At 42.0% G+C, this 24,712-nt stretch overlaps 1 protein-coding gene across 2 annotated transcripts in view; it reads left to right on the top strand.

Moving 5' to 3' along the window:
• Positions 1 to 20,625: 20,625 nt before the first annotated feature.
• The window catches only part of LOC132815497 (protein FAM135B-like), a 369,978-nt gene continuing 365,891 nt past the window's right edge, over positions 20,626 to 24,712 (top strand). For both annotated transcript variants that reach the window (XM_060824465.1, XM_060824467.1), the window contains exon 1: positions 20,626 to 20,820. The gene's annotated coding sequence lies outside the window, so the exon portion shown is untranslated. The remainder of the gene's footprint in view (positions 20,821 to 24,712) is intronic.

Genomic DNA, 24,712 nt, shown 5'->3' with positions numbered 1-24,712 from the left:
GTTAATTAGATTGAGTTCTGAATTGATATAATTAGTATTGTCCCTTGGAGGGAAATAATGATCAGTTTTATGCTGGGCTTTCCTGTTCTCTCTTGACTTGTGTGTAATGGAGAAAGGCAATTTTCATAAGCAGGCTCTTGACATTTATAGAGTCATAGAAATGTACAGCATGGAAACATACCCTTCCGTCCAACTCGTTCATGCCAACCAGATATCCTAACCTAATCTAGTCCCATTTGCCAGCACTTGGCCCATATCCCTTTCATATTCATATACCCATCCAAATGCCTTTTAAATGTTGCAATTGTAACAGCCTCCACCACTTTTTAACCAATGATTTGTGACTTTTGTGTAATATAATTGAGTTAGTAGTCCAGAAAGCCTACAATTATTTTTCCATTTTAATTCATGAGATACACATTATTTCATGTTCATTTTTATAGTGACACTACATTGCCAGTGTGTTTTGAAAAATCTTGTATTAATATTGCATTTTATCAATGTTACCTATGTCTGTTTTTTGAAAACAATCAACTTAATACTATGCTCTTTCTCTTCTGCCATTAATTATTGGGTTTTTTTCAACTTTGAATCGACATTGCTGTGAATAATTACTTCAATTTGATCTTCCAGTATCCATATATCTTTGGAATATTCATTGAAATCCGATCTTGAATGATAGAAATGAAGGACTTAATTTTGCCAATCCTGTAGTGAAAGGCTTGGAATTTCTGGGGCTTTTGGGGTGGAGTGGGGGGTGGGGGTTGGTGTTTGGTGGCGGGTGAGCAGCATGTTGGGAAAACAGTGACAGATTGTCAGAATGAATTCCATATTTCTTCACATTACTACTCAACCTTCCTAGGTGTGATTAGGTAAAAGAGGAGACAAAAACAATGCTGCTAATTTTAGACCGGTTAGCTTAATATTTATCAATGGTAAAATGATAGAATTTATTGTAAAGGATGTAAAACCAGAGTAATAAGAAACCCATAATATGATCAAGCAGAGTCAATAAAGTTTCATGAATGGGAATTCATGTCGGACAAACTTATTAGAATTCTTTGAGGAGGAAACAAGCAGGATAGCTAAAGGGAAGCGATGGTTGTAATATTTTAGGATATTCAGAAGGTGTTGAAAAGGTGCCACAATAAGACTACTTCTTTACCGCCCATGGTATTGGAGATAATACATTAACATGGATAGAGGATTGGCAAACTAATAGAAGACAGAAAGTTGAGATAAGGGGGCATTTTCAGGATGGAAACCCATAATTGTTGGAGAGTCAATGCACTATCACATCTCTCCGGTGGCCCATCTAGATTTGTTAGACTGTGTAATTTCAAATATTCACCGTCACACAGTGTTCAATTCTGAGGTAGACAGACTTTTATTGAGTAAGGGAATTAGGAGTTCTGGCAAAATGAATGTTACCGGGATGGAGGATTTGAGCTATAGGGAGAGGCTGAATAGGCTGGGACTGTTTACCCTGGAGGCTGAGGGGTGACTTTATAGAGGTTAACAAAATCATGAGGGGCATGGATAGGATAAATAGACATATAAATAGGCTGGGGTGGGGGAGTCCAGAACTGGAGGGCATAGGTTTAGGGTGAGAGGGGAAATATATAAAAGAGACCTACGGGGCAACTTTTTCATGCAGAGGGTGGTACCTGTTTGGAATGAGCTACCAGAGGAAGTGGTGGAGATTGGGATAACTATAACCTTTAAGAGGCATTTGGATGGGTATACGAATAGGAAGGATTTGGAGGGATATGGGACGCGTGCTGGCAGATGGGACTAGATTGGGTTGAGATACCTGGTCAGTATGGATGAGTTGGACTGAAGGGTCTGATTCCATGCTGTACATCTCTATGACTCTATAATTATGCATACTGGTGGTGGGAAGCAACTACAGTTATTAATGAAATATTGAAATAAGATTTTCCATCAGTTTTACCATTTCCCCGGGAGATATGAGATTCATACCGTGCCAAATTCTCAAAGGAGGCAAAATCTCAGCAGCAAATACTTGCTGAAATGTCCAGTCATTAAAATCAGCTGCATTACAACCAGATCCCAGCATCAAAGGCTGAATCTGTGGAGATTGTAATGAAGTCAGCTGGCTAGGCCTTATGGAATAGGAGTACTCTGTTTGGGGTTGTTAATCTGGTCTAATTTTTTTTTAGATTCCCTACAGTGTGGAAACAGGCCCTTTGGCCCAACTGGTCCACACTGACCCTTCGAAGAGTAACCCACCCAGATCCATTTCCCATTGACTGATGCACCTAACACTACGGGCAATTTAGTATGGCCAATTCACCTGGCCTGCACATCTTTGGACTAATCAGGGAGACCTGGCTGACAGATTAAAAGAGGAGTGTCAGAGATGCTGACACTTTGGTACCTGACTCAAAATGATGCCGTACTAAAGTCAAGGACTGTTCATGTGTAAATAAAGGGTACCTTGGGGATATGTACCATCCTCTGTGGAGTTATTTTGGAGCCATTATACTATCAAGGCTCTGAAGATAAATGGGCGCTCTGCTCTCAGAGACTTCCTCCAGTGAGGCCAACAGCAGGATAGAGAATGCGTTCACTGAATGGAAAGGGGAAGCAGTAGGCTGAGATGCCCCAGCAACATGAATCTGAAATGGAACAGAGGTGAGGAGGCCTGCAGCCTCTGTGGGCCTGACGTCAGCAATGAAGGACATAGCATTTTCCAAATGTCTCCTGATATGACCATTTGGAGTCTATCCCTCCTACAATGAGGGAAATGCACACAGTGTCACACTTGTCCTGTGACTCTTCAAGTATTGTTGCTCTGTGTCTCTTAAAAGAGTTACCATCATGCCACTCAGAGGCTGGTGCTACGTGGCTGTTCATCTTTTTCTCTACAATGAGTGTTGTGACCCTTTGAACACATCAGTCCTTGGTCATTCACTACGCATGGGTTAGCCGCCCTTGTCTTGCATCTCACATGAGCACCACAAAAAAAACACGGGAGACCTTGCCATTATGCATTGCCATTCACCTTGTCAGAATTCACAAGGTCATTGAATCTCTTTTGGCACCCCATGTTCATGCAAACCTCCTGAGGCTGTTGGCTTGCCTAGCTACCTTCAATGGGAATTTAGCCTTGCACTATGCCTTGAATATCAGCAGAGAGCTGTGATTTAACATTGCATTTCTTCTCAATGTAGTTATTGCTTCACAGGCTCATGTTGGTTGTCTCTTTTCCTCTCCCTTCTATTTGTGCAGCCTGACTGAAGGCTTTGTCTGGCTTGAAAACATGATGTTGTGAAATGACTAGATGGCTATTATTGACTGGCTCCCTTGTCAACAGGATTCCAATTGGCTGCATATTGGAAGATCACCAATAAAGTTTTGCCGTTATTCTGTGAATGATCCTGCTATTGGGATGTTGACTCATTTGATCAATCAAAGTATCTGTTGACTATGGCTGTAAGGATCCCAATGTTAAACATAGGTCACTAATCGATTGAATTGATCAATTACACAGACTGCAACCAATAAGCTCAGAGGCACATGTTCAAACACTTTCTCTTAGAATGTAAGTAAGGCCTAAGATTATGTATTTGGGGAGATCCAAGATGACGGCAACTCAGCAAGTCTGAGTCTATAGCGCTCTTCCTAAGACCCGGGCAAAGTGGGACACCCTCCTCCACCACACTCACCAAATCAATTAAAAATAGTTTTTACTTAATGTAATTAGTGGTTTAGTACTAAATTTATGTAGTTCAGTCTCCTGTAAAAGTGACTCGGGGGAAAGGAGACCGCAGTTCTCAGCAGGCAGGAGCCCCTCCCCCACCCTCCCCAGGTGCAGCAGAGGCATCCGCAGCCGCCCCAGGGGACTTACCTACGATGGCGAGCCTCGCGGAAATAATCTCCAAACTCAACGTGAAGATCAATGCTTTCATAGAAGAGTCCCGGAGTCGGTGGAATTCATTCTCTGCCGCGCTACGAAAGCACGGCCGAGACATCGAAGAAATTGAATGCCGAGATGGAGGGGCGGAGCTAAAGGCCGCAACCTCCGAGGCCATTGCAAAATCGGCCGTGGATCAGGTCCGGACTCTCGAGCAGCAAGTCCGGATCTTAGAGAATCACATTGACAACCTCGAGAATCGAGGCCATCGAAAAAATATTCGTTTGCTGGGCCTTCCCGACCGGGAAGAAGAAGGCCTTGAACAGTGGCTTCCACAGTTATTGAATCTGGAGGCTGAATCAGGCCAGGTAAGGGTAGAATGGGCCTACCGGGTTGCAATACACAGGCTTGGCTTGAACCAGTGCCCCCGCCCGGTCCTGTTCTGGCTGAAGAGCTATAAGGTGAGGCAGATGCTCTTGGAAGCCTCCAGAAATCTTGGGAAAGATCCCCAATCCATGACTTATAAAGGATCCAAAATTATGTTATTTCAGGACTTTTCCCAAGCTTTGTCCGAAAGAGGAAGGCATTTGATGAAGCTAAGAAGCGTTTAAGGGATTTAAACATTCAATAGTCCTTGCGCTACCCAGTTATACTACGCTTTAGCCATGAGGGTCCGAGTATAAATTCAGATCACCGGAGAAGGCCAAGGAACTTTTGGACTCTCTTAGACAAATTATAAGAGTTAATTGATGTTGTTTTGCCCTACCCCACCCCGCTTTACCCCCCTTTTTTTCTTTCATTATTTTACTGTTTAATATTATTTCCGGGGAGGTGGAAATAAAGGGTTTATTTATTCATCCTTTCTCCCCCTTTTTATATATACATATAGGTCAGGAGGTTTAGTTAATGTAGATGGGAGGAAGGTGGCTACCTTATCTTATTTTATCTTTGTCCTCGGGAGTGGGATTATTTTCCCCTGTTATTTTGTATTAAAATATTTAATTATTATTTGCTGAGACTATAATTTTGTAGTCATATATGTTCATATATGGTATTAACATTACCAAATATATCCAGGTGTTGGTGTGGGTGGGGTTGGGGGGGTGGGGGGAGGTGGGGGATAGGGTACTCACTGTTAGTTCTAGTTCAGTAGTATACTTGAATTTTCTTTATCCTATCGTGGGGTGCCTGGGTCAAGGGTGGGGCACTGGTTGGGAGAGGTTATGACTGGTTTTTTGGAAAGGAAGTGATGCCCCCTGGGAATAAGGGGGAAGATCTCCATTTAAATACGTTTTATACTTTTTTTACTGTTTAGGAAAAGTTTTTTTTAATTATATTGATCTGAATGCACTAAGGAGCTTTTATTTTTGTGAATTTTATATGCTCTATGCTCGGGATGTTCTGGATAAATAGGTTTTGTCGTGACCTGATGTTAACACATTCCGAGCATGTATATCACTGCTCAATTTATGTGTTATCCATTGGATTTTTTTTTCTCTTGAATAATGTAAGAATTTTAATGATACACTCTGGCTAGTTGTAAGTTAGATGAGTAGTTAATTGAGTTTTGTCTTTTTTTTCTCTTGGTATTTCTGTTTTCTTGTTTGATAGAGTTTGGTTATCATTTATTTAAGATTTAACTGTATATCAATGTTTATACTTGGGTCTCTTTTTCAGTTTTCTTTTGTAAACTTGTTAAAACATGTTAAAAATTTCAATATCTTTTTTTTAAAGATATTTTTAATATACTTCAATTGGTCTGAAATGCTTCTGATCGTTCAACAACTGACTCTAAAGGATTTCTTTTCTTTGTAGTTGACAGCCTTGCATATATTAGTGTTTCAAAGTTGTTGGCATTTTCACATGGAATGATATTACAGATATACATTGATGGTCCAGATAAAAACATCATGATTCAACGTCCTGTTCCACCCATGGATTTTCTAATTTACCTTGTTACCCCACATGTGAAGATAAAGGACCCCTTACCTATCAAGGCAAATGATTAAATTCATCTGTCTATTTGAAGTCCCACTAACAAAACAAAAACATGATTCAGAAAATCTTCCTGTTTCAGAACAGTGATGCAGTGATGAATTTTCATCGTGCAAAGTTATTTTTGTTGTCAGTAATGGTCAGCCAATTTCTGGGAAAATAAAACAAGAGATAATTTCTGAATCTATGGTGATAGAATGCTTACAGTACATTAGAGTAAAAAGTGAGGTCTGCAGATGCTGGAGATCAGAGCTGAAAATGTGTTGCTGGTTAAAGCGCAGCAGGTCAGGCAGCATCCAAGGAACAGGAAACTTGACGTTTCGGGCAAAAGCCCTTCATCATTCCTGATGAAGGGCTTTTGCCCGAAACGTCGAGTTTCCTGTTCCTTGGATGCTGCCTGACCTGCTGCGCTTTAACCAGCAACACATTTTCAGCTGCAGTACATTAGAGGTTGTTTGGCCCACAGTATCACTGCTGGGCCTCTGAAAGAACAATTCATCCAGTATCACTTTACCGCCTTGTCCTTGCAGCCCTCCTCACTCTTCCTTATCTGACAATAATCTAATTGCTTCATGAATACCTGCCTTCATCACATTGTCAGGCAGTGCATTCCAGAGCCTAACCACTCGTTATGTAAGTAAGTACACACACATTCACAAAGGCCACACATACGGAACTGTGAAAACAGTTTGGATTTCAGGTGCATGCATGCAACCAATCTGACCATTCTTTGTGATATAATTTGTGATACTGTAATTAAATATCACAATAATTTATACTTGGTATTATTATTAACAAATGATTTACAATCTAGTCAAACTAGAGTCAATGGGAATTATGGGTAAATCTTTCCATTTATTGGAGCCTAGTAGAAAGGAAGATGGATATGGCTTTGAAGTTCAACTATTTCAAGATACAGGACATCACTGGGAGAGTTCCTCAGGTCTTAGGCTCAACGATTTTCATTAATGACCTGCCCTCCATCTTATGGCAGACGTGTGGGTGTTCAGTGACATTCACACAATGTCCAGCACCACTTACAACTCCTGAGATATTGAACCAGTCCTTGTCCAAATGCAACAAGGCCTAGACAAAATACAGGCCTAGGCTGGGAAGTGGCAAATAACATTTGCACTACACAAGTTCCAGGCAATGAGCATTTCAAAACCAGAAAACCCAATTATCACCCCATGATGTTCAATATTAGTATCACAGTTGAATTTTGCACCTGGAATATCCGAGGGGTTATCACTGACCTGAAGCTGAACTGTACCAGCCGTATAAACATTGCAGCTAGAGGAGCAGGTCAGAAGCTCAGAATCCTGTGGTGAGTATCTCACTCCCTAACTTCTCAAAGTCTATCCACAAATCACAAGTCAGGATTGTGGTTTATTGAGCATCTCCTATTTTAAAAACTTAACTACCAAGAGCCTAAGTTGTAAAGTTCTAAAACCTTTATATATTTGTGCCCTTTACTTATTTTGTCATTAAATCTGTGGCCACATGTTTGTTACTTGCCCATTTATCAGGTACCCTTATACCTCCTTAGGTGGCTCAATATCAAATATGGCCAGAGGTTAACCTTCAAATATTTCAACAGGTTAAACATGCAAATCGTTATTGTAATATATCATTGAGAAGTGGGATGTGACAAAGATTGCTGAACACATTCCACAAGTAATTACTGCAATCTGGGCTAATTGTTAAACATGGGCCATATTATTGTGTATAGTGCCAACACGAAAGACATGAAAGTTCACAAAAATGCTGCAAAGTTACGTCAATTGTATTTTGTCTCCTATATTTTATAATTAGAAAACATTCACAACTGAAATTTCTAATTCAATTCTGCAACGAAAAGAAGTCAGTAATTAATTTATTATTGTTTATTTTTTTTCTTGCTCAGCTCTGGAATAGCTAAGAATCTCAGTTACAAACCAGACAAACTGCTTCTTCGGGTACAGCATTCCTTTCAGATTGATGTATTGTTCCAAATGTACAGTACATTTGTGACATTTTTTTAGAATACAACATTTAATTTCAGAAGTTTAATGTAAGATGAAACTCTTGGTTAAGAAACTGATATGCATCTAATAAATACAAATCAAAATGATTAATGTTGATTACATCAAAGAAAAACTTATGTTTACTTTACAAGGTCAAATTTAAAAGTGTAAAAACTTATCAAGGAATGACTGAATCTGAGCTTGGTAAAGATTGTATATTATAGTTTCAATAAAAGAAGTTACTAGCTCGCATTTCTGGGAAAGTGACTTATAAAACTCCACTCGAGGTATAAATAGTTCAGAGGAGTCATGGGTAAAAATAATTCATTGACATCTTAATAAAAACAAAATACTGCGGATGCTGGGAATCTGAAAAAATACCGAGACTACAGAAAAAACTCAGCTGACCTGATAACATCTTTGCAGAGAGGACAACGTTAATGTTTTGTGCTTGATGAGACTCCATTGGGTGGAAGTGTCAACTGTTTTTCTCTCCATAGACACTGCCAAATCCACTGAGTTTCTTCAGCATTTAATGCTTTCATTTTTAATTTGTATTTCTGTTTGAAACATCTCAAGGACAACACGTTGTGGTTCAGATGGACAAGTTTCCTTTGTGTAATTTATCTCAATCTCATACAATCATGGAACCCTTACAGTGCAGAAGCAGGCCATTCAGCCCATTGAGTCCATACTGACCCTTCAAAGGGCATTCCACCCAGACCACCTCCCCGCCGGTCCCTGTAACCCTGCATTTCCCATGGCTAATCCACCTAGCATGCACATCGTTGGACTGTGGGAGGAAACTAGAATGGGGAGAATGTGGAAACTCCACACAGACAGTTGCCCGAGGGTGGAATCAAACCTGGGTCCTTGGTCCTGTGAGACAGCAGTGGTAACCACAGCCACTGTGCTGCCTAAAGAAGGGAGTTGTACTTTCGGTCTTGTGTAGGCTGCAGCTCAGTAAATTAGGGGAGCAAAAGAAAGTAATTGTTAGTTAGATACACTACCTCAAGCAGAGAAAATATAAATCATCATGTTCATTATATGTAGGTGGCGTTATAGAGTCATAGAGATGTACAGCATGGAAACAGACCCTTCGCTCCAACCCGTCCATGCTGACCAGATATCCCAACCCAATCTAGTCCCACCTGCCAGCACCCTGCCCATATCCCTCCAAATCCTTCCTATTTGTATACCCATCCAAATGCCTCTTAAATGTTGCAATTGTACCAGCCTCCAACACTTCCTCTGGCAGCTCATTCCATACATGTACCACCCTCTGTATGAAAAAATTGCCCTGTAGGTCTCTTTTATATCTTTCCCCTCTCACCCTAAACTTATGCCCTCTAGTTCTGAACTCCCTGACCCCAGGGAAAAGACATTGCCTATTTACCGTATCCATGCCCCTCATAATTTTGTTAACCTTTACAAGGTCACCCCTCAGCCTCCAACGCTCCAGGGAAAACAGCCCCACCCTGTTCAGCCTCTTCCTATAGCTCAAATCCTCCAACCCTGCCAACATCCTTGTAAATCTTTTCTGAACCCTTTCAAGTTTCACATCTTTCCAATAAGAAGGAGACAGGAATTGCAGGCAATATTCCAACAGTGGCCTAACCAATGTCTTGTACAGCTGCAACATGACCTCCCAACTCCTGTGCTCAATACTCTGACCAATAAAGGAAAGCATACCAAACACCTTCTTCACGATCCAATCTACCTGCGACTCCACTTTCAAGGAGCTTTTAACCTGCACTCCAAGGTCTCTTTGTTCAACAGCACTCCCTAGGACTTTACCATTAAGTGTATAAGTCCTGCTAAGATTTGCTTTCCTAAAATGCAGCACCTCGCTTTTATCTGAATGGTAGCTTGAACTAGTCTGTAATTTATAAAGGGGGACAGATGCTGGAACAGCTCCATTGTTTGAATGATGTGAAGGAGCCAGTATTGGACTGGGGTGGACAAAGCTAAAATTCACACAATCTCAGGTTATGGTTCAACAGGTTTATTTGGAAGCACTAGCTACTACTTCCAAATAAATCTGTTGGATTATAACCTGGTGTTATGTGATTTTTATCCTTGTTTGAAGCCTGAGAAAGAAATATACAGTATTCCCTGCAGTGAAATGCAGCTTGCCTAGTGGCAGAAAGCAGTTAGGTTCAATGGTTAAGTTGGAAAGAGCTGTATAGAAATGGTGGTAGCAGACTAGGGAAAAAAAGTCAGGTGCAAGTTTGGGACAACGAGCTGAAATGCCCCTAACTGCGAGGTTCTTAAAGAAAAATCAGAGGATCACTTAGCCAAAAGCTAAGGGAATGATCCCTGAGAAATCTCATACTTCGGAGAAACTAAAATTAATTCTGCAGAATCATGGTATTTGTCTAGGAAAGTGAATGGACCTTCAAAGTTTTAAGTTAAGAGAAATAATGGTGCAGGAGAGGTGAGGCAAAGGAGTAAAATGTAGAGCTGAGTTTATTAAGTTAAAAATCACACTACACCAGATTATAGTCCAACAGTTTATCTGGAAGCACTTGCTTTCGGAGCGCTGCTCCTTAGACAACCACCTGATGAAGGAGGGGTGCTCCAAAAGCTAGTGCTTCCAAATAAACCAGTTGGATTATAACTTGATTTTGTGTGATTTTTAACTTTGTACACCCCAATCCAACTAAATCAGCACTGAGTTTATCGCATTTTCTTTACAAATTGTCATGTGAAGTTGGCAGCACTTGTTGTAATTGTTTATATATGCAATGAAGTTTTTGATAAATATGTGAAATCTTGTGGAGTAATTTATTTTGGTTATTTGGGTATTTAAAATCTTTAATGGTACCTACTGGAATTGTAATAGAATGCATTTAGTCTATCACTTGCTCCTTTCTCAATGATGAGCAGCAAGTCAGTGTCATTTGTGTCATTATTTTGTGTCCACACCTTACCATCCTGTGGGTCACCCCCACACAAGCCCAAAGGAGTTGGCAATTTGGCCCTTCAAGCCTCACCAACCATTCAATATGATCAAGGCTGATCATCCAACTAGTTTTGTGTTTTCCCCCATATCTTTTAGACTTCAGAACTTGTTTTTATTGAATGTTTTTCTTTTAAACATTCAATGTGTTAACCTCAACTGCTTTCTCTGGCAGGTAATTCGTCAGGCTTACGATACTCTGAATGAGATTGATAAATTTCTCTTCACCTCAGTTCCAAATGACTTTCCCCACATCCTCTCTTGGTTCTGGGCTCCCCAGTCATCAGGAACATCCTTCCTGCATCTATCTATCTAGAATTTTAGAGGTTTCTATGCAATCCGCCCTCGTACTTCTGAATTCCAGTGAATGTCCTCCTAACCGATCCAGTCTGTCTTCATACATCAGTCCTGCCACCCAGGAATCAGTCCTAGCAAATATTAGTTGCACCCCTTCTGTAGCCAACACATTGTTCCATGGATAAGGAGTCAGAAACTGCACATAATACATTAGAAGTAGTTTCACCAAGGTCTTACACAGTTACAAGAAGATTACAATTACAAGAAAACACCCCAGCACCTGTAGTTCCCTTCCCATTCCCACCATCCCAACATCCCTTGCTGTTGGTCAGCCTCTCACTGCTCCCCCTACTGTCTCAGGAACTGCAACTGCAGGAACTGGAAAACACTATCCCTACCCCGTCACCTCCAGTTGCATGGCAGCAAACATCTCTCTAAATGTTGGCTATGTATTGAATTCAGTTTTCTCATTGTTCAACGTAATTGGTTCGAATTAGGTTTAGATTTTATTGTCATGTGTACACGAGTACAGTGAAAAGTGGACCAAGTCACCATTCTCTAGCACCTTCTTAGTATATAAATGGCAGGATTTAAAATAGAAGCAGAAATAAAAGAAACAGCTGAAAGAAAAGGAAGTCTCTAGATCGCTCCCCTGCCTCTGGTGTGAGTCTTTCTGCCAGAAAAAACAAAGTCACAAAATCCATCCTCAGTCTGCCAACACTCAGGTGCTCTGATATCCCCCATGACGTATCAGCCAGAATGCCACCACCTCCGTCATCAGGTAACCGGGCCCAGCAATGACCTGGAGCAGCACCACAGCCGCTGGGACCGTTTCGCCATTGTTTGACAACATCTTACTTCCACTGATGTCCTTGCCACCATGAGTCCACATTGGGCAAATCTCAGCAATGCGGTTGCCATTGAAGCAGTCGGGGTCCCAACTGGGCACAAACTCAATATTGGGCCCACCAGGCTGAAGCAGCCAGTGCCACATTCTGGCTTACAATGTTGTCGTTGCCACCTCCTGGGAACGCCATTTTAGCAAAGAAACCCGCTGCAGCTGACCACTCCCGCAGGAAAGAACTGCTCCTGCCGCTGCTGACATACTGTGAAGGGGACTTGTCCAACTGAAAAAGGAAGAAAAAGACAAAAACTAAAGTAAAAAGAAGAGAAAAAAAACAAAGCCTGATGGAAATGACGGGTCCTGAGCTCAGGACCTATGCTAAACGCTGCTTCTCCTCTGCCGCCATCTTGGAATTACCTTGGTTAGTCAACCTTTGTGTTTTCCTCAATTCTGTAATAATAAAGAGAGATAATTAGTAATTGTGCTCAGGAAATGATGGTTTCCTCTCATATTGCAACTCTGAATATGTCTTCAGTTGGCCAATCTTCCCTTGTAGTTTTCTCACATTGACCAGCCAACAATTACTCAGTTATAACTTCAGATAATAATGCAGTTAACTCTTGTTCTGCCATTGAGGAGGATAGTATTCATATTCTTTCAATTCTGGATATGCACATGCTTGATTTATTTTCTCTCCAGTCAGATAGCAAATTCACAATACTTCGACAAAATCACATGTACAAGCAGTTCTGCTATAACAAGTCTTTCATTAATAAGATTGTGTGAACAGGGAATGCTTTTTCTAGAACATGAACTTTTAAAGTGTGTGTTGGCTACAACGTGATTACGTCACCAATACTTTAAGTGTATTTTTATTGTGCGAATTTTGTGTAGCACAGGCTCACTCAAGAATGCAACTATCACGTAATAGCAACACTACATGTAGAGCCAGTCCTTATCCAATTAGAAAGACTAGTTAACACCAGTATTTAGAAAACTGTTTCTCGGGACCCTCTTGTGATGCAGTGGGTTGTCCCCACTCCTTGGACTGGGAAGCCCAGGTATAAGTCAAGTGTGTAACAACATCTCTAAACCTTTTGATTAGAAAAATAAGTTAAAGAAAATAAATAAAACTGCCTGTTATTTTGCCATTCTTAACATGCATTTATCTGTTTGAGCTACTGAGTATCAATTATTTTACACTCAGATGGTTAAAGTGCCCCCATTGAATAGTCACCATCTAGATCGCTAAGGATAGCAGCCCATTGTTATATTTAGAAATTTGGACCTTACAGTAGCCCTATAGTTTTGCAAATTGTTCTATTTTTGGCAGTTAATTTAACATGTCTGGAAGGATATGCACCTGATAGTTTAACTGCATTCTGCAGATCCTGGCTGATCTGTGTGCTTCCAAATGTTGCTATTCTTTTTGTTTAAGAATTCCAATTTTTATTAGTAAAAGAGAGATTTCTTTTTTTTGTAGTAAAATAAAGAACTGATATTTGGACGTTGCATGATTTCAGTACAGACCACAAACTGCACTTCAAAGCCAATATAGGGTGGAATCAAATACAGCGATGTAGACTGTGTTGCAGAATCAGATGTAAAGTCTGACATGTCCCAGCATAACATCAAAATCATCTTGTTCTACCTTTTATGCTTTTCACAAGTGACATGGTGAGATTCTCATTAGGGCGTTGTGAGACATGTCATTTGATGGGGATTAATGCTTGCTAAACACCTTGTTAATGCCACAATCCTCTTCTTCAACATTCAATTTACCAAACTCACCAAACTCTCAATGTCAGGAAAACTGGACAATGAAATCAGAGTATGTACCTGGCCAATCCAGCTCATCGTTGGGTCTGAATAACCTTCATGTTGCCTGTGACAAAACTCCAGTCCACTTCATGATGAATGGGCACAGACATTGGCATCATGAATCTGCTGATTCATCGTGACCATTGTGGCAACTCTCTGATATACAGCATTGTACTCTGGATGATTAGACTTACATTGTGTTTTAAGGCTATGGCTGTGGGTCCAGTTGAGGTTATTCTCAGTCAGGAGATTCATGTCTCTGAGTGGATCATGGTCACTCTGCTGCTTCCCTGGTGCTTAGTCTGAGGGCTAACGTAATACTCCAAAAAATCTCAATGCACCTCTGATTAAAACAAAAAAAAAAGTCTCTGCCCACATTTTTGTAGACACTGTGGTGGGGAAATAAGGTAAAAACAAGAGTTGCAGATGCTGGAAACTGGATTCTAGATTAGAGTGGTGCTGGAAAAGCACAGCAGTTCAGGCAGCATCCGAGGAGCAGGAAAATCAACATTTTGGGCAAAAGACCTTCATCAGGAATGCTTTTGCCTGAAACGTCGGTTTTCCTGCTCCTCGGATGATGCCTGAACTGCTGTGCTTTTCCAGCACCACTCTAATCTAGAATCTGGTGGGGAAATAAGTCAGCTAAATTGCTCAAACAATAGTAAGATAAATAGAGTGTCGGAGGCTGAGGGGTGACCCGATAGAGCTTTATAAAATCATGAGGACCATAGATAGGGAGAATAGTCAAGTTTTTTCCCCAGGATAGGGGAGTCCAAAACTCGACAGAATCTGTTTAAGGTGAGAGAAGAAAGATTTAAAAATGACCTAAGGGACAACTTTTTCACATAGAGGGTGGTGAGTGTATGGAATCAGCTGCCAGGGGAGGTGGAGGAGGCTGGCAAATGGGACTACATTAATTTAGGATCTGTGGTTGGCATGAACTAGTGGACCGAAGAGCCTGTTTCCAAGCTGTACATCTCTATGACTCTTTAATTCATAGATTCAATGACTTGGCAGTAGCAATGTTTTTCTCATTTCAATCCTGAACAATTGGCTTCTAAGACAATTGGCTTCTACACCAAGTTTTAGAATCTCTGTCTAGTGGAACTGTAAACATTTATCCTCAGAAACCCCTTCAGAATCTTAGATGTCTGAATAAAGTTACTTCTAATTCTTCTAAATTTCAGTAAATACAGACCCAGTTTAGTGTCTTATTACAGGACATCAACCATGAGTGGCTTAGCAGCGCCACCACTCATTGAGTTGGTCGCGACCTAAAGGATATAACTGCTGGACTGGGATTGCAGCAGGCAATGAGGGAACCAATAAGATATAAAAGTATACATGACCTTATCCTCATCAAGTTGCCTGCTGAAGATTCATCTGTCCCTAACAATATCGGTAGGACAGAACACCGCACATTCCTTGTGGAGGCAAAGCCCTGTCTTCACATTGAAATCATTGGAAGGATGTGGAAGCATTGGAAAGTGTGCAGAGGAGATTTACCAGAATGTTGCCTGGTGAGGAGGAAAAGTCTTTTGAGGAAAGGCTGAGGGATTTGAGGCTGTTTTCATTGGAAAGAAGAAGGTTAAGTGGTGACTTGAAAGAGGCATAAAACCTAATTAGAGAATTGGATAGGATGGACAGGGAGAGCCTTTTTTTCTCAGATGGTGATGGCTAGTACGAGGAGACATAGCCTTAAATTGAAGAGTGATAGACATAGGACAGATGTCAGAGGTAGGTCTTTTTACTCAAAGAGTCATAAGGGCATGGAATGCCTGCCTGCAACAGTAGTGGGCTCGCCAACATTAAGGGCATTAAATGGTCATTGGATAAACATATAAATGATAATGGAATAGTGTAGGTTAGATGAGTTATAGATTGGTTTCACAGGTCAGTGCATCATCAAAAGCCAAAGAGCTTGCACTGCGCTGTAATGTCCTATGTTCTATGTGTAGTGTGGCAATATCACTGTGCTAAATGGGATGCACTGCAAGCTTGCTTAGTGACTCAAGGTTGAGCAACTATGAGCTACTACTGGCTATCAATTGCAGAACTATACTCCATAGCAATCTGCTAATCTATCATTACCAACAAGCCAGAGGATCAATCTGGTTCAATAGAGAGTGCAGGAAGGCATGCCAGAAACAGGACCAGGTATACATAAACATGAGGCGTCAACCTGGTGCATTCCTGATGAAGGGCTTTTGCCCAAAACGTCGATTTCGCTGCTACTTGGATGCTGCCTGAACTGCTGTGCTCTTCCAGCACCACTAATCCAGAGGCAATAAAATAGTCTAGAGTTGAACAAAGCTAAGCGATTCCACAACCAATAGATCAGATCTAAGCTTTGCAATCCTGCCACATCCAGTCGTGATTAGGGGTGGACAATTAAGCAACTCACTGGAACAGGAGGCTCAACAAATCCTTCATCCTGAAAACGAGGGGCACTCAGCACATCAGTGCAAAGGTAAGGCTGTTGCATTCACAACAATCTCTGGCTAGAAGGTCTGAGCGGATGATCCACCTCAGCCTTCTCCCCAGGTCCCCAGCTTGACAGATTTAACCAATTTGATTCTCTCCACATGATATCAAGAAATGGATGGAGGGCCTGGACACTGCAAAGCCTATAGGCTCTGGCAACATTCCAGCAAGGGTAGTGCATATGTAGTCTCTCATTCCTGTACCAGCTGAGGTTACCATGAAACTCCTGCCTTTGCAACTCGCCCCTTGCTTGAGGCAAGGTGACTCTCAGGTTAAACTCACAACAAGTTAAGTCTCTCTCCCATGAGAGTGTGGTTCCCTGGGACTATGATAAGTACCCAACAATGTATAAAATTGCTTGAATATGTCATGTACACAAAAACTGAACAAATACAACCTGGCCAATTACTGCCCTTTCTGTCTAATTGTGATAATGTCATACAGTAATACAACATGGAACCAACCCTTTGGTTCCACTTATTCGTGCCAACCAAGTTTCCCAAGCTAATCTCGTCCCATTTTCCTGCATTTGGCCGATATCCCTTTAACTGGTTCCTATCATGTACCTGTCCAAATGCCTTTTAAATGCTCTAACTGCAGAGGATATGGATAATGTCTTCACAGTACACTAATAAGCAGCACTTACATAGCAATAACCTTCTCCATAGTGCTCAGCTCAAGTTCCACCAGGAGCCACTCAGCTCCTGACATCGTTACAGCTCACATCATGACTACCAAAGCCTGTCCATCACCGATAAGGCACATGTCAGTTGTGTAATGGAATACTCCACATGGATGCTGCTCCAATAACACTCAAGAAGCTTGATACACGCAGGACAAAGTACTCAGCTTTGATTGGTACCACATCCACAAATATCCATTCCCTTCACCACTTTTGTTCAGCAGCAGCAACGCTTACCATCTACACAACTGCAGAAATTCTTCAAGACTTGTTAGAGAGCACTTTACAAACCCACAAAGAATGACAAGGACAGCAGATACATGGAAACACCATCACCTTCAAGATCCCCTCCAACCTACTCACTATCCTGACTTGGGAATATATTGCCATTCCTTCAGTGTCACTGGGTCAACATCATGATAGACCCTCTCTAACAGTTGGTTTGCCTCCACAAAAGGAACTGCAGCGGTTCAAGAAGACAACCCATCACTACCTCCTCAAAGCCAACTAGTGATTGGCAAACAATGTTGGCTTTGCCAGTGACACTCACGGTGAATGACAGAATTTAAAAAACTCCTCCCAGAATTGAATTTAATGTCCCTCCAGTACACAGAAATCCAGCTATGGTCTTTCAATTTTAACAAGCCTTTTAAATTTTTTTTCACTTGAATCCTATTAAAGTCAAAATACAAGGTAAAAACAATAACTGCAGATGGTGGAAACCAGATTCTGGATCAGTGGTGCCGGAAGAGCACAGCAGTTCAGGCAGCATCCAACGAGCAACGAAATTGACGTTTCGGGCAAAAGCCCTTCATCAGGAATAAAGGCAGAGAGACTGAAGCGTGGAGAGATAAGCTAGGGAAGGGTGGGGGTGGGGAAAGAGTAGCATAGAGTACAATGGGTGAGTGGGGGAGGAGGTGAAGGTGATAGGTCAGGGAGGAAAGGGTGGAGTGAATAGGTGGAAAAGGAGCTAGGCAGGTCAGACAAGTCCAGACAAGTCATGGGGACAGTGCTGAGCTGTAAGTTTGAAACTAGGATAAGGGGAAATGAGGAAACTGTTGAAGTCCACATTGATGCCCTGGGGTTGAAGTGTTCCAAGGCGGAAGATGAGGCGTTCTTCCTCCAGGCGTCTGGTGGTGAGAGAGCGGCGGTGAAGGGGGCCCAGGACCTCCATGTCCTCGGCAGAGTGGGAGGGGGAGTTGAAATGTTGGGCCACAGGATGGCGTGGTCGATTAGTGCGGGTATCTCGGAGATGTTCCCTAAAGCGCTCTGCTAGGAGGTGTCCGGTCTCCCCAATGTAGAGGAGACCACATCGGGAGCAACGGATACAATAAATGATATTAGTGGATGTGCAGGTAAAACTTTGATGGATGTGGAAGGCTCCTTTAGGGCCTTCAATAGACCCTTCCACCCTACAAACCTCCGCATAAACCAAATCATCCGCCGACATTTCCGCCACCTCCAAAAAGACCCCACCACCAGGGATATATTTCCCTCCCCACCTCTTTCCGCCTTCCGCAAAGACCCTCCGTACCTGGTCAGGTCCACGCCCCCCTACGACCCACCCTCCCATCCTGGCACTTTCCCCTGCCACCGCAGGAACTGTAAAACCTGTGGTCACACCTCCTCCCTCACCTCTATCCAAGGCCCTAAAGGAGCCTTCCATATCCATCAAAGTTTTACCTGCACATCCACCAATATCATTTATTGTATCCGTTGCTCCCGATCCGGTTTCTTCTACATTGGGGAGACTGGGTGCCTTCTAGCAGAGCGCTTTAGGGAACATCTCCGAGACACCCGTACCAATCAACCATGCCGCCCCGTGGCCCAACATTTCAACTCCCCCTCCCACTCTGCCGAGGACATGGAGGTCCTGGGCCTCCTTCACCGCTGCTCCCTCACCACCAGACGCCTGGAGGAAGAACGCCTCATCTTCCGCCTAGGAACACTTCAACCCCAAGGCATCAATGTGGACTTCAACAGTTTCCTCATTCCCCCTTCCTCCACCTCATCCTAGTTTCAAACTTCCAGCTCAGCACTGTCACCAAGACTTGTCCGGACTTGTCCGACCTGCCTAGCTCCTTTTCCACCTATCCACTCCACCCCTTTCTCCCTGACCTATCACCTTCATCTCCTCCCCCACTCACCCATTGTACTCTATGCTACTCTTTCCCCACCCCCACCCTTCCCTAGCTTATCTCTCCACGCTTCAGTCTCTCTGCCTTTATTCCTGATGAAGGGCTTTTGCCCGAAATGTCAATTTCGTTGCTCGTTGGATGCTGCCTGAACTGCTGTGCTCTTCCAGCACCACTGATCCAGAAAGTCAAAATATAGCTTGCTGCATCAGCATATTGCTTTTCTCAGTTACTGGTGCTGTACAAGAACACCCACATTTCTTTACTCTTTTAAATTATAGTTAAAGTCATCAGATAGCCACTCTCTCATTAAAGAGATTTGACTGGTGGTGAGGTTACCAAGGTAGGATCATCATAGTGACCTCAGCTGGTGTAGGAATTGAACCCACACTGTTACCTCATAAACCAGTTGCCTAGTCAACTGAGTTAACTGGCACATACTGATCAGTCTCAGACCTGTTACATGATATTCTGCACTATACTCCATCCAGGCATATGACGGAGTTCTCCCCACTTCTCTATAGAACACAGAACATTACAGCGCAGTACAGACCCTTCGGCCCTCGATGTTGCGCTGACCTGTCATAACAATTTGAAGCCCATCTAACCTACACTATTCCATGTATGTCCATATGCTTATCCAATGACGACTTAAATGTACTTAAAGTTGGCGAATCTACCACTATTTCAGGCAAAGCATACCCTTATTACTCTCTGAGTAAAGAAATTACCTCTGACATCTGTCCTATATGAATGCAGTTTCAAGAACACTCGAGAAACTCCACATTGTCCAGGTCAAAGCAGCTGCTTGATTGGCACCACATCCACCAACTCCCACTGCCTCTCCCACCAATGCTTAGAAGCAGCAGTTTGTATCATCTCTAAGACACACTGCAGATTTTAACCAAAATTCCAGGAAGGACAAGGACATGGGAACACCACCATTTGCAAATCCCCCTCCAAGCCATACACCATGATGTAGAAATATATCACGGTTCCTTCAATGGTACTGGGCCATAATTCTGGATCTCCACCCCTAATGGCATTGTGGTGTACCTACAGCACATGGACTGCAGAGGATCAAGAAGGGAGCTCACTATCATCGGCTCAAGGGGCAACTGTGGTCTGGGCATTAAATGCCAGATCGAGAGAGGCTCACATTCCTTGAATGAATACAAAAAAACACACACACACTCTTTCTCTTTGTGTGAACGGGCCAAAAATGCAGGCTAGCCACAACTGGTCGGTGCGCTTGCTAACTGCTGCTTTCGGTGTGTAATTCGGAGGAACGCGAACACACCGTGGGAGATGCTCAGGAAGCAGACCCACCAGGGGATCGGGCAGGCAGAAATCAGGATAAGCTGAGAGAACTCCGGGTGTTGGTGCAGTTGGCCGCACTCTCCTTCACTTTCTCATCATTTTGGATGCCGTGTTTTAGTTGTTGCTGTGACTGACGTGACGTCAGCAGTCCAGAAGAGATTTCCTTCACAACAGAGATCTCCAGTACCCAGCGAGACAGGGCACTAGCAATAGAGAGAGAGAGAGTCTGATCCAGAGGAGGGCAACATGTGAAACATTCTCTATTCTGGAAAGAGAAAGATAACCATGGCAACAGGAACATTGACCAACTAAGAGTGAAATAACAGAAAAGGAGAGCCAAGCTTTCTTTTGGAAGGGACGACAAAAAGAAAATCGTACAGATCCCTGGAAACAGGTAGGAGGGAGTGATTGTGATGACCTATAGGTACAGTAATGGTTTCGTCCACGTGTTCATAGGGAAAATTGTATCAATGTCATTACATAAGTTGGCACAATGCGGAGAAGATGAGGATCAACTTTGCAAAATGCGTATGTCACGTCATTTGAAGGATAATTTGGAAGATATTGTAATGGTTTAGCGGGAGCAGCACGCATTGTAGTGGACTGATGAATTCAGTGTTAATCTGGGGCTGGCTGTGTTTGCAGTCGGTGGCGTTGTTTTACTGCGGGTTGCAACATGACACAAGGAGCAACTGGAGGCGACAGTGTAGGCGACTTAGTGTGTCAGACAACGAAATGCATAAACAGCAAGGCTGTACGATACTACACAGCCAATTGACTTTTAAGCATTAAACCCGCTTGCTCTTCCAGAGATACAAGGGAATCTGAAAGCTCAGTCCTGGTATAAACAAGTAGTTTGAGTAAAGTCATATTTTATTCCCGTCAAACCTAATATCAGTCTTTTATTTAAAGTTATGCATTGAACGTATCTTGGCATTGTGAGTTATTAATGTGTTTTTTTTAAGCTGGGGGTTGACTGTAAGTTAAAATGTAGAGGGACCTAGTAAGCTTTCGATAGAGGAGAAAAAGAAAATTGAGGTTAGATATCATCACCGTCTCGTTGTGTGATTGCTTTAGATTTTTTTTCTTCTGTATTACCTGGTGGTGTTATTCCGTCTTGGCTTGTCTATTGATATTGAAGCTTGATTTATATATAAAAAAAGTTCTATTTACATTGAAATGTACCACATCATCAGGATCTATATTATATATGCTTATGATATCATTCAGACCACGTACCGTGCATCAAATCATGCCTTAAATATTGCGTAGCCCCTTTCGATCTTACCTGCCTCACTTGTAGTACACTGTGATTGTTAACGAAATACGTTGACCATTAACTTGTCAGTCAGTATGTGACTGTGTTTATACATGTACATAAATGCAATATCTATTAATTTATATATCAATGTGTCCACAGAATGTTCGGACATCTAATGTGTGTAATATGCATTTACATGCATTTATGCCACTATGTCTGTATGCAAATATGTATGTATTCTTCTGTGGGTACCTGAGTTTGTGAATAAGTGCATGTGTGCATGGATGCATGCATGTGCACATACATGTTATTGACATTGTTCTGTGTGGACTTGCATGTGTGCCTGTGTGAATGTGAATAAAAATAGGTGTTTATATATCCATATATGCATGAGCATTAAAATGTGATTCTGGTTACATACATCTATATTATATATGCATATAGATATGTGCATATGTGAAATGTATATATGTACATATGTTTTTGTGTACAAATGTGTATGCACATTTATATGCATATGAGTGCATGCATACATTATACACAAATGTGTGCACATATTTGCAGACATATTGATGTCTGTGCATTTGTGTATACACATAAATAAGAATTTCTCTGAGACTATTCAGGCTAAGAAGCCAGACTGCAGCATTGGGATTAGCCTTATTTCTGCAATCATTATTATCTGCAGGGTGGAAAGCAACAAGAATAGCACATAACAGTAACATGAAGCAACTTAATTAGGGTGCTGTTTGCTTTCATTATTTCATTGGGGCATATTTGTATTTAACCAAGACACAAACCCATCTTTTTTCTTGCTATTATCGCTTCATATTTGGATGTAGCAAGCAATGTGCGAATAGATATCTCTTGGATTTTTTCAAATGGGTACCAGAAAAGAAGTGGTTTCACCTCTCCTCCTCCAAACCCTACCCTCACTCTATGACATTAAGGCAATGCAGCCATTCTGAATCCACATTGAGCTCATCAAATGTAGCATCATAATTCAGTAACTCTGTTCCATTTTGGGTGATGGTGTGGTAAAACTTGCTAATGTTATTAACATTGATTCATTGGAATAAAAATTAGACCAATACATTTCCAAAGTTGTGCGATATTATTATATCTTCCAAAACAAATTACTCCAGCATGGTTACCTGACAACAGGAGCGAAGCAACCTTTTTGCAAGAGCTTAGCTTGAGATTTTCTCAAGGGCCACATATGTGGTTTTCAGTGCCTCCTTTTTCATTTCTCAGACATGCCCTTTTAACAGGTGAGGCAGTCGTGCAAGTAACATTATCCGCAGATTCATGTTTTATTTCAGAGATTTCAGTACATACCATAGCCTTGAATCATTAAATAAACGTGTTTTGTTAATTTATTGTAAATAAGTCACTCAGTTTCCAAAACTCAGTCCTTTTCAAAATTAAAAAAAAATCAGAAATTGTAGGAAAAACTCAATGGGTTTGGCAGCATTTGTGGATAGAAAACAGAGTTAATGTTTCAGGTCCAGTGATTCTTCTTCAGAATCGATTTTAGCCAAGAAAGGGTTGGTATGTATGCCGAAGTTCGGGTGTGGGGAGAGGGAAGGAGTAAACAACAGGTGAAGATGGAGGTAGAGAGACAGAACGACAGTTGGTCAGACAAAAGAATGGGTGCTGTTCAGTTTGAAATCATTCATTACTAATTGGGATTGTCCGCGGCTGACAATGGGATGTTCGTGGTAGCAGATCAACTAGGAGAAAGTGAGGACTGCAGATGCTGGAGACCAGAGTTGGAAAATGTGCTGGAAAAACACAGCAGGCCAGGCAGCATCTGAGGAGCAGGAGAATCGACGTTTCAGGCATAAGCCCTGAAGAAGGGCTTATGCCTGAAACGTCGATTCTCCTGCTCCTCGGATGCTGCCTGGCCTGCTATGTTTTTCCAGCACCACATTTTTCAACTCTGTTTGTGGTAGAAGTCTGTATAATGACAATGTCTGATGTGTGGTGGTTTAGGTAAGGACATGGGAGAAGGTACTTAGGCCCTAAAATGATTGAACTCGACAGTGAGTCCAGAAGGCTGCAGGGTCTCTGAAGAGAAAATGATATGCTATTCTTCCAGATCATACTGATCCTAACTGGAGCACAGCACCAATCCTGAGACAGAGATATTGGCCAAGGAACATGGTGTTATGTTGAAATGGCGGTTTCAGGGTCATTCTTCCAGACAGAATGTAGGTACTCTGTAAAACACTCTGCTAGTCTATATTTTGTGTTCCCAATTTTGAAGCTTTTTGAGGCTAAGTCAGTCTCCCAGCTGAGTGTATTGAGAATCTCATCTGACAAGCTTGTGATCAGTGATGGATTATCTAAATTCTAATTTTGAACTGTTGTCTTAGTCCAGTAGTCTTACTCAGACAATCTAATAATTCAAGTTTTTTGGGATTTGAGTTTCCAGCTTGTAGTTTTTCTACTTCTTTGGGGACGGCATGATGGCACAGTGGTTAGCACTGCTATCTCACAGCGCCATAGACCCGGGTTCAAATCTGTGTGGAGTTTGCATATTCTCCCTGTGTCTGCGTGGGTTTCCTCCGGGTGCTCTGGTTTCCCCCCACTTTCTAAAGAAATATGCATGTTAGGTGAATTGACCATGCTAAATTGCCTATAGTGTTAGGTGAAGAGGGAAATGAGTCTGGGTGGGTTGCTCTTCAGAGGGTCGGAGTGGACTTGTTGGGCTAAAGGCCCTGTTTCCACACTGTAAGTAATCTAAATCTTAATTCAAATTGCTGCATAACTGATGCAGATCAATCTTCGTATTGTCAGGAATAAACTGTGCCCCAAAGTGTTTTACTTGTAGTAATTGTTTTTGGAATGGTAGGTCCTTAGTTGTCATACAAACCTTTCCTTACAGTTCCAAGTGCATATAATATGAACTCGTCCTACTCCAGGCACTGTGCTTGGCTGCTCTTCTTTCAGTTTGCCAATGATGGCAACACCCTGTGGGGGTGAGACAAAAAATACATTGTTATGTGAGTCTTTGAAAACA

This window comes from Hemiscyllium ocellatum, chromosome 4, assembly GCF_020745735.1.
Source record: "Hemiscyllium ocellatum isolate sHemOce1 chromosome 4, sHemOce1.pat.X.cur, whole genome shotgun sequence".
In the NCBI taxonomy this organism is placed as follows: Eukaryota; Metazoa; Chordata; class Chondrichthyes; order Orectolobiformes; family Hemiscylliidae; genus Hemiscyllium; species Hemiscyllium ocellatum.
Note: the sequence above shows the minus strand (reverse complement) of the source record. Positions and strands in the feature narration are given on the sequence as shown.